The sequence below is a fragment of the Medicago sativa genome, chromosome 8 (genome assembly GCF_051527215.1).
Source record: "Medicago sativa cultivar Bolivia chromosome 8, Bolivia_mono, whole genome shotgun sequence".
NCBI lineage: Eukaryota > Viridiplantae > Streptophyta > Magnoliopsida > Fabales > Fabaceae > Medicago > Medicago sativa.
In genome coordinates, this window is record NC_140756.1 from 3,719,219 (window position 1) to 3,732,819 (window position 13,601).

A 13,601-nucleotide genomic window follows, 5' to 3' on the forward strand; every position below is an offset into this window, starting at 1 on the left:
CTCAAGGTTAGCCATGTTTCTTCTCTTGTACGATCTTGTCTGATGAACTATATCTGGTTGGTGAATCTTGCGAGCACGAGCCACTTTTCAGACTGCGGCAGAGGAACCAGGAGATGATGAGCACGGGAAGCCATTTGTGACCGATGAATGATGCATATGGTGCATGATATGCAAATGCGAAAAGACTCTTTTTTGTCAGAGGACTTTGTCAAAGTGGTTGTGAACATCATGGAGAAAAACAGTTTTATTTGAAAATCTCTAGCAAAACTAAAAGTTTAGTTGAGATGGTATCACTTGGTGTTCACATCCGTGATGTTCAAAAGATGACTTGTCTAAGTCCTCCGATAAATGCATGGGAAAAAGTTTATGCATGTATGCATGTATGCATGATTATGTTCAAGTTCGGAGAAAACATGGTGGGTTGAAGTTCAAAGTCGAGGAGTCATGGGTGGACACGGTGTCCGGTGAATCTAGGGCTTTAGGATAATAGTAACCGGGTTCTAAAAAGGTTCCCAAGCTGCAACCTCTCCGACGTATATCATGGTGTCACGAGACAACACTCGCTCCAAGATTATCTGTGGAAGGTCTAACTTGAGTGTAGTATCGCGTGACGACTAAAATTCGAGACAACACTCGGTTTAGCCTCCGCACTACGTCCTAGAAAATGGCCATGGATGGGTTTGGTTATCTACGGTTCATAGCGTCATAGAACAATTAGAAGTAAAGTGCCTAAACGCGACAACACGCGCCGACAACATCACCCCCAAAATGCCTCAGCTATGTGGGATTGATCGCATAATCCAAAACACGAGGCAACCCCCGGAATGAATTGTCGATTATATCCCTCCTAAATCCTAAGTTCACTCAGCCCGGGTGCAGGACTTTTGATATTCTCACCCCACACGTTTGCAAGAAATTAAACATTTATTCACATAGGAAAGCAAGTAAAAGAAACAAGTAAAAAGAGCGCAAGCGTGGAAATAAAGACTAGGCGTAACTCTCGAATCTCCCCAGTGAAGTCGCCAGCTGTTTTATCTTGGTTTTCGGGTGTCAAACATTGATTATGTTTGAACCTTTTAAACCGGTGATATCTTATTTTTTCTTGGGAAGGGAAAAAAGTAAGCAAAACCCTTGAGAATCGAGGTCCGGGAGTTGTTTTCGCTACGGGAAGGTGTTAGGCACCCATAACGACTATAGTATCCTATAGGAACCGTCTTTAATTTCTACGCGCGCGCTTTATTTTTAAATGTTATTTTGAAAGATGATATTAAATCTAAGAATTTTCTAAGTGAAGAATTGGAGGGAGAAGAATGTTTTTGAATTTTTATTTTAGTTGAATTGAAGGAATTTTGTTCCTTGCCTACGTACCCGTTTAAGGGATCAAATCCACCGTAGTTCTCTTCCAAAAAGGGTTTTTGTTTTTGTTGGTTGATTTTAAGTTTGAAAATGGAATTTGAAGAATAGAGATTGAGAGGCCTCAAGGGCATGAGAATTAAGAAAAAGTGGGGTTGGATTTAGTTATTTACAAAATATGGTCTAAGTATGATTATTTTCATTAGAATTTGATTAAGAAAATGAAAAAGGAAAATTCAATGGGATTTTGATCCCAAGGTTTGTTTTGAAAATGATTTGAGTGGTGTTTGTTCACATTTTTTTGGAAATTGATTTTTCTAAGTATAAAGCCTAAACATTCATCTAAACATACAATCCTAGACATACATCTAAACATGCATATTCTAGCTATATACCTAAAGTGGTGTGTGTGCATGTGTCGGTGCTTGTGTCGGTGTACATTATTAGAGTCCATTGTCCTTATTACATCATTGGCCTAGGTACATTCTATGGTCTTGCAAGAAATTTAAAGACATAAAGCAAAATATTACAAAATTCCTAAATTTTACATTCTAATTTTGGTGAAATTTAAAGTGCAAGAAAAGAGGTGAGAAAGGGAGATAGAGTATGATATAGAATGCTATGGAGGTGAGACATGAAATGAAAATGGGTTAGTAATACCAATGATATAGAAACAAAATGACAAATGCATAGTAAAACAAATATAACTTGCAAGTAAAGTAAACTAACAATTTTAGTAAAAAAAAAAAATGACAAAGGGACTTGAAATCCAACATACTTCTAAAGCAAGTTTGAGACCTAAATTCTCACAACATTGGAAATTTTAGATGACTTATTTCAAGGAAAGGAATATGAGAATCAAGGAAAATCGACATGCCAAAGATTATAAAATTTTCAAGTCCTTTATGCACTTTATTTCACAAGAGCATTTCACATTATTTACAACACAAAGTCCACTAAAATCTAACTCAAAACAGCAAGCACATACCACATTTAATAGGCCAATTCACTCCAAGAAATCACATGTTCAAAGCCACAATTATGTAACAAAATTTCAAGTTCAAAACCACATCAAAACTTCACAAAAATGTTAATAAAAAGGTAAGCAAAAACAAGAATATGTCCTACATGTTTTTGAAATGAACTTTTTACATGTAATTGCCTTCCAAAAGATAGTCCTCAAACACCAAAGTTACTTACAAGCAAAGTCCACAAAATCTTCAAGGATTTTTACAAGTTTCTTACAAGATTTTATCGAGAACCGAAAAGAAATGAATTAACAACGAACAAATATTTTTCATATATTTTTCACAGTCTTTTAACATGCAAGAAACCACAAAAATATAGAGGAGAAAAAAAAAAATTAAAGAACACATAGAAAATTGTTTGGAGTTTTTATCATGAGAATCTACACAACAGGGGGGGGTATGAACATGCAAGGGGATATGCAGTAGCAAAACAGCAGACAGGGCCTAGAAGCAAACCGCACATGGGCTTGGGTATGGGTTAGGATCAAACCCATGGGTCATGGGTCATGGCATGGATCTAGTAAAAATTGAAGGAAATATAAAAGGGAAGTTGCTGTGTTCAAAAAGAAGACAATTTCAATTGTCTTTCTCAACTGTTTCACGTTCCATTCTCTCTCACACAGTGCCGTCCCCTTCATCTTCTTCTCAGGCAAGCAAAGGTTTTCCGACGCGGTGGCCGGCGGTGGCACCACCGCGTCGGAGTTTTTAAACTCCTCCTTTTCTAAATTTTTTTACATCAAATTAAAGCTCTCTTCCTCCTCTATTACTTTCTCAAAACATTTTTCACAAAGAAGTCATAGAATCCTCTAGATCGGGAATTTTAGATTCGAATTTTTTTTCAAGAAACAAGAAAGAGAACGAAAGTGATTACCTCTACGATGCTTTCTCCTTCGTCGATGATTCTAGCCTCGAAATTCACGTCGCTTGCTGCATCTTCCTCACTATGATTCTGTTCCAACCAATTCCGTTACCGCTGCGTTTGATTCGGTGCAAGGCTGATCCAATTGAAGTTGTTGTTGCAGGAACTTAGTGATTTGATTGCTCGATTTTCTCTGTTTCACGTTTCCGCTTCTGACTTGTTTTTCGTATCGGATTCGGTTTGGTATTGGCGGTGAAATGTTCACGTGAATGAATGATGATTGTGGCTTGAGGATGGCGAATTCGAGTTTGTATGTGACGAGTGTTGTTAATTTATGGAAAGAAACGAAAAATTGGGAGGATTATGGTGGTTATGGAGGTTGAAGGTGGTAGTTATGGAGGTTAGGGATGAAGATTGGAGGTTGTTATGGTGGAGGAAATTAGTTAGGGTGGTGATGGTGGTTGTTAGAGTTTGTTGTGGTGGAGGAAGTGGTGGTGGAAAGTTGGTTAGAAGGGAGGGAAAAATGAGAGAAAATAAATATGAATTTTGATGATTTTTGTGGAGTTTTTGTGAAAAATGATTAATTCCTGAACCTTGACCATGACTTTGACCTATTTATAGGTGATGTGGGAATGCTTGGACCAATGAAATAATGCCATGTGGCACTTGACTTGTAACAAACTTTTGTGGACCAATAACATTTGGACACGTGGCACTTGGACTCTAACAAACTAAAAAAGGAATTAAAATGCAAATAATAAAAGTGCGAGGACTAAAATGAAAATTAAAACTAAAATTGAATTGAAAAAGTAAATTGAAAATTAACGTAAAGCGAGACGATTAAAAACAACACAGCAGATTAAAATGAATCAGAAATATTATGTGAAATGACCAAAACGCCCCTAGGGACTAAAATGACTCGAAACGACTCAAATGCAATTTTAAAATGATTTTTTTAACAAGGGATTAAAGCAAGAGTTCATACAAGCGAATTAAAAGACTCAGAGACAATTTTTTTAGAATTTAAACAGGGTTTTAACACATGAAAAGACTAAAATGCCCCTAGGGGCAAAACTGACTCAAAATGACTTCAAACGCAATTTTTAAAGGGATTTTGACATAGGATTGAAATGAAGACTTATTCAAACTATTTGAAAGGACTCAAACAAATTTTTAAAGATTGAAAGAAATTTTAACATAGGAAATGACTAAAATGCCCCTAGGGGCTAAACTGACTGCAAAATGACTCAACTGATATTTTTTGAAATGATTTTTGACATGAGATTGAAACAAGGACTTATACAAACCCATTTAAAAGACTCAAACAATTTTCAAAGATTAAAATGAATTGAATGCAGGAAATGACTAAAATACCCTTTTATTGTGAATTTTGCAAATAACATTGAAATAAAATGCAGAGAAAGATGTAATTGATCAGAGACAGTTCAAATGACTTGAAATACAAGAAAAGAAGATTTGAGTTAGTATTTTTAGGTCCAAAATTAGGGTATAACACATGCCAACTATAAACTTAAATATTTTTTTCTATAATAAAGTTTGTTGTTGGTGTCATTAAAAAAAAGAATTTGGATTATATTTTTTTTATATTGTTGGTGTCATTGAAATAGATAATCATGGTTAGTTTGATTGTTATAATTTGAAAGCGAAAAACATTTATATTTTTACTTTTAATCAAAAATCAAAATCAAAATTTCAAACGAAAACACCGTTTAAAATTTTCGAACGTTAGCGAAATAAAAAGAGCGAAAGTCGAACACGTAAGTGCCCGTCTTTTTGCTAGCATGAATAATGATACTAATAAGGCAAGAGATGAAATTCGATCATTTGTTCAAAGCAAATCATTTAGTTTGTTGAGTACTACACAAGTGGCATTGACAGTAGTCGTGAATCAAGAAATGCAGTACATAGGATTGGGGATCTTGAAAGTACGATTGCCCAAACACTCCCCTTGGAGATCAGTCCACTGGTCTCCAACATTTCCCCATATTCTATACCCTTCCTCTTCAATCTCCTTCCGAATCGATGACTTGTATTTCACCGCACTTTGTCCTTTGTATTTCACACTCCTGCCAAAACCAATAAATATTAAGGTTAAAAGCCTTCACAACCATCATTAATCAACTTAATTTCGTATAAATAAATGACCTAATCCATTTTATCAGCACACTTCATTATTTATCGAATAAACCAACAATTTGGTCAATAAACAATAAAAATATACTAAATAAATAGTCCATAAACTATCATTCATTCATCAATTTAGACTTTAGTTCTTCATTATCTTTAAAAATAAAAGAGAATAATAATTCATTGACTATCTTTGATAGATGAAAAATAGTTGAGTCTACTTTGCATAACTCTATAATTTAGAAATTAAATTGATCAGAGAATGATAATTTTTCGTATGCACAATTAAACATTGCGAGTTGGCTAAGTAAGATATTTTCAATTACAACCTCTAAAAGTGTTTTTATTATGGACAAAATAAATATTAGTAGTAATTAATTTTAGTTAGTCTAGATAAGAAAATATTAGTATCGGATAGTGAATCATTGATGAACATCTTACAATATTGGTATTGGTTGTTGCAATCGCAAACCAAGACGAAAAGTAAATGAAGAGGTAGCTTTCAAAATGTTTATTTGAATTTGCATTGATACCTTGACTTGGACAACATACATACGTAAGCAAGCATGCCAAATTTGGCATTGTCAGCAGCGTGACATTGTAGAGTTTTAGTTCAACCGTAAGTTAGAAAAAAAAAGTTCAGAGCTGACCAAGTCTATTGTGCCTTTCCCCCTTTATTGTTAATTACGAATTTCATTTCGCAAAATAATTACCCAAGAACGAGTACTCAATTAATTGAACCTTTTCCCTCAAAATTAATTGAACCTTTGTTAACCTAATTTTTATGGGTTTGTCTAACATGTGCAATATTGCATATGTTAAGGTAACCAAGAGTAGTAACTTTTTATTGAAAATCAACAATTTTTATTCAAAAGCTACATATTTATTATAAAAAACACAAGTTTCAAGTCAAAGTTACTACTTTAAACTTCTTAGCATGTGCAAATTTGCACATGATAGAAAAACCCAATTTTTATTAATTGAATACATTCCCTCAAAAAATTAATTGAATACACAAAATGTAAACTTAATTTATTGAAAGTATAAACAGGTTTAATTTTTTTTGAAGGAAATTAATTATGAAGATTGCATGGTTCTTTATTCATACTCCCCCAGTCACTATTATAAGCAAAAATCAATTTTTTAGGTTCATTCATTAAATGATGTATTTGATCAATAATATATACCAAATACATCATTTAATGAATGAACCTAAAAAGTTAATTTTTGCTTATAATAGTGACCGGAGAGAGTATATGAGTAGTACAAAACTTACTCATTATATTTGGCTAACATATATATAATTAATAATTCTAACTAACAAGAGCCAGTTATATGCAACAATTTCATAATATCAAAAGGCCAAAAAGAAAATTAATTGTTAAAATTGTTTTATGGAATGATTACTAGCCAAACTTTCTTTTACAAACAAGATCACATGAAAATAATATTTTTTTAAGTCAATGAATTTTAAAATGTATTTAAAATCCTTCTTGTTTTTGACGTGAAAATGTATTTAAAATCCATGAAGTTCCTCCATTACGCATTTTTTTAGTTTCTCCACATGAGGTGTTTTATTTTATTTGAGGGGAGGGGAACAAAATCGTTTGTAAGTTAATTTTAACTCTCTTTCACTAAGGCTGTGTTTGGTACCATGGATAGATCAAGGAAAGAAAGCATAAAGAATGGAAAGTTTATGGAAACACATTCTTTCCCTTGTTTGGTTGCTTTGTAAGAGTGGAAAGAAAGTATCTTTTTGGTGGGACCCATGTCCAAAATCTTTCCATGCTACTTTGGACGGAAAGAATGTAGAAACACCAACTTTTTAAGAAAAAGTCAAAAATACCCTTGCAATAACTTAATATTACCATGTTGAACAAGCATCCATAATAAATGTTTTTTTTGGAAACATGCTCTGCAATTTTTCATTTCAGCGTGATATTTTGAAACAAAAAAATCATTAACAAAAAATTTGACAAATGCTAAGTAAATTAAAATTTATTAATAAAATTTATTTAAATGTGTAGATGACATAATTAATTTAAAATAAACATATCTATTATCTAAAACCTTTTAAGGTTATAATTGTCATTTTGCAAATATACAAATCTTTCTTTCCTTTCACAATCTAATCACTTTCTTTTATACCAAACAACTAAAAAAATCATCTCACTTTCTTCTATCTATCTTTCCTTTTGCTATCAATCCTCTCTCTTTCTTTCCTTAAACTTTCTTCTCCAAACCAAACATACCCTAAGTGAAGGAATTTGGAGTTGGAGAAGAGAAAATACGTGTTTCCATTTAACTAACGAGTGAAATTAACAAGGAAAATACATCGCAAAGAAATTCGAAGTCGTCCAATACAAAAAATATCCCAATAGAAAATGTGGATATATGCAAATCCTTCTCATGACAAGACAACATTGCATTGTTGGAGGAAGTTTCCTGTATCCACTAGCCGTAATAAAATTAGAAAATGCAGACACGAAATGCTAATGCTTTTGACAATGGTTTTTTTTGTCGTGTTTGTAGTTTAACCCTACATATCAACTTCCAACAAACCGGCCAAGTCAATTAAATATACTCTTTTTGTTTTATAGGATGTTTTTATTTATTTTAAAGATTTGGTTAAAATAATACAAGGATACATGTTTTAATGTAATAAAAAATAAGTATATCATCAGTTATTTGTAGAAATAATTCAATTTTTATTTGATAATAATATATGTTAACTCTAAAATAAAATAGGTTCTGTGATTGTCATCAATTCATAGCTTGATATATATAATTGGAAATTAAGGTCATATGCATGTTGTCTGTCTAGTACTAGCTCTAGTTGAAAATGAATTTGACCCGTCGACATATTAGACATTGGATTTGGAGGAGTGGTAGCTTCTACGAAGTTACGCATACATCAACGAAACGAAACAGATAACTATACTAAAATCGGCTTTCAAACCATCAATTACGCCACATGTTTTGTCTCTATGGAAATTATAAACTAGGGATTGGAAATAATTACCTTAAAATGTAGTAGTACCGCCAATACTGCAGAACAAAAATGTAGTAGTACCGCAGAACAACGTGTGTTGGAAATAATTACGTCGACATTTATTGTTCTGCAGTGTTGTTAATTACCTTAAAATTATGAAAACGTTAACCCCGCCAATACTGCTTGCAATATCTTTATCTTTAGCATCATCTTATCTTAATTAGAATATATGAACAAATTGAATAGGTAAACAAAACAAAGCAGAATATATATAATAAGGGATTGGAAAAATGTGTCCAAGAATTTGTTGGCAATGGCATTAGGATTTTCGCACGACACGAGAGAGAATAATAATACGTCTTCTCTAGAAGAAGATTATAAGAAAGGTACTACGGTTGCTTTTCTTACATGGATTGATGATGGCATAGAATGACGAGCAACCCATTGCCTTTTAATCTAATTTTTTGGACCCACACCGAAACTTCCAAGAAATTTTAAGGAAAAGGAAAACCTCACCTCTTTTCCTTTTTCTCTTATCCAATACAAAAATGTTTCGCGGAAACTTCAAAAAAATCAAGTGTTGGAATCAATATAATATAAAAGAGCCAGGTGTTATATATATATATATATACTTTTTTTTTCTTAAACGTGATACCAATTTAAATACCAACTAACTCGAAAAACAAATCAAATGTAAAATCTTGAAAGAAACACATTTTAAGATCTCAACTCTATATCATCATGTTAACCTATTGAAATGTCCTAGTCCTAGTATAAAGCTGTATCTTATATTTTTTTTGAGAGAAAGATGTATCTTATATTTGAAATTTAAGACACCAGTTTTTTTTTTTGTATTATTATATTTATTCATTTGACACATTTTAATTTTTTTACACCGCCGCAATATTTTTGCTTTTAAAATGGAGCTTAAAATGTTGGTTCATACACCTTATAAAACAATTGGTTCATACATATCAATAAGTTATCAATATTTTACATCCTTTTATTTTACTTGCTTAGACACCCGCCACTTGCTTGCACAGGCAACTCAAATTATCCAAAATACTTCTAACGGCAATTATTTACCGTTCATAGAACTTTTTAAATCAATTAAAAAACATTAAACGACAATTAACTACCATTTTAAAGCAAACAATAGATAATTGTCGTTCAACGAATGATAATAGTTGGTGTGAGCAATTGCTAGGTGCATAAAGAGCAATCTTCTTAAATGATAAGTGTTGTTATGTGTGTGCACGCACACACCTAAATGATTTATATTTAAAGTTGTGACCATAGAAGTGTTCATTGTCAAAGTCTCTCCCCCACCCCATAGGTGTAGGACCGAAAGAAGAGCAAAAGAAGCTTAAACACAACATGGTCTAGACTCATATTTCGAAGGCCCGTACGATATGCTCATCTTGGCTTTTTATATTGACTATGTGGCAAGACGCATTTGGGAAGGAGACACACATTTTAATTTTTTTTCTTTACATTTTAATCTACAATTTATCTGTTTCTCAATTTATATTGTTATTGATTTATTCTCGTTTTCATTTCCAGTTGTGTGAGACACTGAAATGTATAAGCAATGAAAAATAGATCCTAGAGCTGAAGACTCCATACGAAGAGTGGTCACGACTGCAATTGATGATACTAAATTGGAAGAACTCGCCAACACCGGTTACACCTTTCATGATCACATATTTTTGCCGGAGTATTTAGAGAGGTGGCACCCATAGACTACCAGCTTTCATCTCCTAGTTGACAAAATGACAATGACTCTAGATGACATGTCATGTTTGCTTCACATGTCCATCCGAGGTTATCTGTTGGAGCACACTAAATTGATCAAACCTGAGGGGTTTGCACTGATAGTGGAGCTGCTTGGATGTGACAATAAGGATGCTGACCAAGAAGTTGCCAGGAGTAAAGGGGCACATGCACAGTTCAAATTTTTTAAACTTATGTTCAAAGCTTATGTGAAAGAAGCGATGCTGACAAAAGACAAAATTGTGTAGGTTATTGGCATGTTCAAATAACCTTTTAAAAAAAGCAGGGAATAATATATAAATGAAATCAACGGTTGAGTTGATGGGCAATGCCTTGTAAATTTCAGGTCCTAATTTTATTTTTCTACGGATATAGTTTGGTTATCCGTGATTTGAAGGTGAGAAAAACACACAAGAGGGAGGGGGTTGAATTGTGTAAGCTTTTTGTGGCTTCTTTTTCTTAGGTTAAAAAGAGATTGATCAGAATCTGAGATACATAGATTCTGATGCAGAGTCTAGGTGCAGCGGATTAGTACAAAACACAAAGATAAATAGATAAAGATAGAGAAAGCAGACACACAACGATTTTATACTGGTTCCTCCTACAATCCAGGAGTAGTTCAGTCCCCATGCACTTCCAAGGGATTTCACTATAATCACAACTGATTACAAATTGCTCAAGGACACCTCTAAGAGACTTCCATATGCTCAAGCACAACTGCAAGAGACTTCTATTTGCTAAAGCACAACTACACAAGACTTCTATTGCTCTAGGACACTCTACCTAAAGACTTCTGCTCTATGACTCTACCTAAATACTTCCCTGCTTAAGCACAACTGCTTAAGACTTCCCTTTGCCCAATCCCCACTTATTGAGACTCCTAAGTGCTCAAAGTTTCATAAATAGACTTATATGCTCAAGCACGCAGGCGAGAGACTTTCTAAAGTGTTTGCCCCAAATGCAAACACATTAATTTGTTCTTACACTTTTTCTAACCAGTAAATGTAAACTGAACAAATGAACAGACTCCCTAGGATTTCTAAGATTTGATTTAAAATAAATCTTAAGTGTTTTTGAGCTATTATATTTGACAGAGTAATGACACAATTGAATAACAGAGTCTTGTTAATTCTTCTTCTTCTTCTTCTTCTTCTTCTTCTTCTTCTTCTTCTTCTTCTTCTTCTTCTTCTTCTTCTTCTTCTTCTTCTTCTTCTTCTTCTCTCCAACCTAACAAACCTAGGAGTTATTGGATACAGCAGCGGCATACTATTCGAGAAAAGAGAAGAAACCAGGTTAGGTATAAGGTGGGAATCAAGAACCAAAAAGAATTGAATAGAGAACTGATCCATGTTATTCTTTAAGCCGTAACGATTGACAAGGGCGAGACTAGTATTTAATAGTTGATCAAGTTCGTTGCTGCCGTCAAGTTTTTGTTTCCTACTTATCACAGCTTCAATCCAAGTATGGGGTGAGGTAGAAGAGTTCGAGACCATTAGTGTAAATTAATTGAGATGAACAGAAAAGTAGTATTTTCCCAAAGTTCATTCGGGGCTCGCCGCGACGGTTGTAGCCCTTTGAGAGAATAATTAAATTAATGTGCAAATTTTGAAGGGTGAGGTTAAAAGAGGATTTAGAAATTTTATTAAGGTGCTGCTTGATTTAAATTATGTAAATATGTGATATTCTATGTCTATGATAAATTTTGTGTTTGCTCATGCCTGATTTGCCACAATTATTTGGATCCATGAATTTGCGTGGAGTGAAGCTAGACAATTGTTGTCTCCTTCGATTGTCTGGGTGTAGTTATAATTTAGGATTGAACTTTTAGTAGACTCAGTTTCGGTGGGCGGAACAGAGGTATAGGAATTGGAATATGATATTCTAGGAATGCAGAAAATTAATAGACAATATCGATACGGGTGTGAATTGGTTTTGGAGTAATTAGCTTGCCAAGTTGAAAACTACAACAACCATCTATTTAGTAGTGAGATATCCAAATATACCTTGAATCAAGACTATGTACAATTATTTTAATTGACTCTTCCACCCTCTTTATAGTTAGTGGCCTGTTGGTCTTTTAAAGAATGAAACAAGTGAATGAAAAATGGATCTATGCTTCACATAAATTTCAGCTAGGAGTTTATTGAATTGTTATTAAGACATGATTTTTATCACCTTTATTAGTGTCGACTAGGTTTGTGTAGTTAACAAACTTGGTTTGGATCTATTAGTTGTATTCGAGTGAGTGCATTCCCTTCCCATGGGTAGTTAAAGAAAAGTGATATTCATTGTAGTGTTATTATGGTGTATGTGCTACCGTTACGCCTTGTTTAGAAAATAGATCTGACTATGCCTTTTGTTCTTGTGGAAATTCATGAACATATGCATATGGCTTAATGTTTCCTATACTTCATTGCATGAAATATTAATTAATGAGCAACCATGAAATAAGTGATGATGTGTATTGATGTGCTATTTGATGATGTTGATAAATGACATTGTCTATTATGTGTTGATGATGAGGTTGATGATGCATACTTTATAATGATGATGCAAATGACGATGCTTAAAATTGCTTGATGATGAGAATAATGATGTTGATTACTATTTGTGGTGCGAATGACGATGTATGTTCATGATGACGATATTTTCTATGATGATGATGATGAGAGTGTTAATGATTTGTGTGCTTGTATTAGAGTTGTGCATTTTAGGGAGGAGTCTTGCATTCATATGTGGAATATGTGACTATGTGTATGCGTGTAATACTTGTCGAATTTAATTCCTTGCGTTCATATAAAGTCTAGAGCATAAGTCTTGCATATGTGGGAGAAAAGTCCAGTAACATACCTCTGGCAACTATGTTGAGAAAAGTCCAGTAACATATCTCTGGCAACCATGTTGAGAAAAGTCCAGTAATATAACTCTGGCAAAACGATGAGTAGGTGTGGTACCACATTCATATAGGTCTTAGGATTGAGTCCATATGCATAAAATTTGAGGATGATTTGTATTTGGTGAATAAGTGTAATTGTGTGAAACGATGAATGTGATTATCTGTTGATGTTCTTATGAAGATGGTTATTGGTGACTATATGTGCTGTGACTAGTTTGGAATTGAATTGTGACATTGTGTTTGTTAAGATTTTGGTTCTTAAGTTGTAATGATATTTTCTACTAATATGGATTGAGATGATATAATATATTCTTCAAGGTTCTGAATATTATGTTTGTGATGTGATACGACTTTGACTTAATTGCTTACGTGTTCTTCTCATTTTTTTTTATACTATTACATGTTCTCGAAACTCACCCCTTCGTTGTTTGTATTTGCTGGCTTGGCCCTGCGGTTGCGAAACCGTAGTTTTATAGGTTATGAGTCTTGGAGTCAAGTACATGCCTTCCATGAAGACTTGTCTTGTGTCGTCTGTTATTCTGGGAAAAGTAC

General features: G+C 33.6%; 1 long non-coding RNA gene across 1 annotated transcript; it reads right to left on the reverse strand.

Moving 5' to 3' along the window:
- Window positions 1–5,084: 5,084 nt before the first annotated feature.
- LOC146896232 (uncharacterized) lies at window positions 5,085–7,781 on the reverse strand. Its single transcript, XR_015022282.1, has 2 exons — window positions 7,641–7,781; window positions 5,085–7,016 (listed from the first exon to the last, which is right to left on the reverse strand). It is a non-coding gene; the product is annotated as an uncharacterized LOC146896232 (long non-coding RNA).
- Between the last annotated feature and the right edge of the window lie 5,820 nt (window positions 7,782–13,601).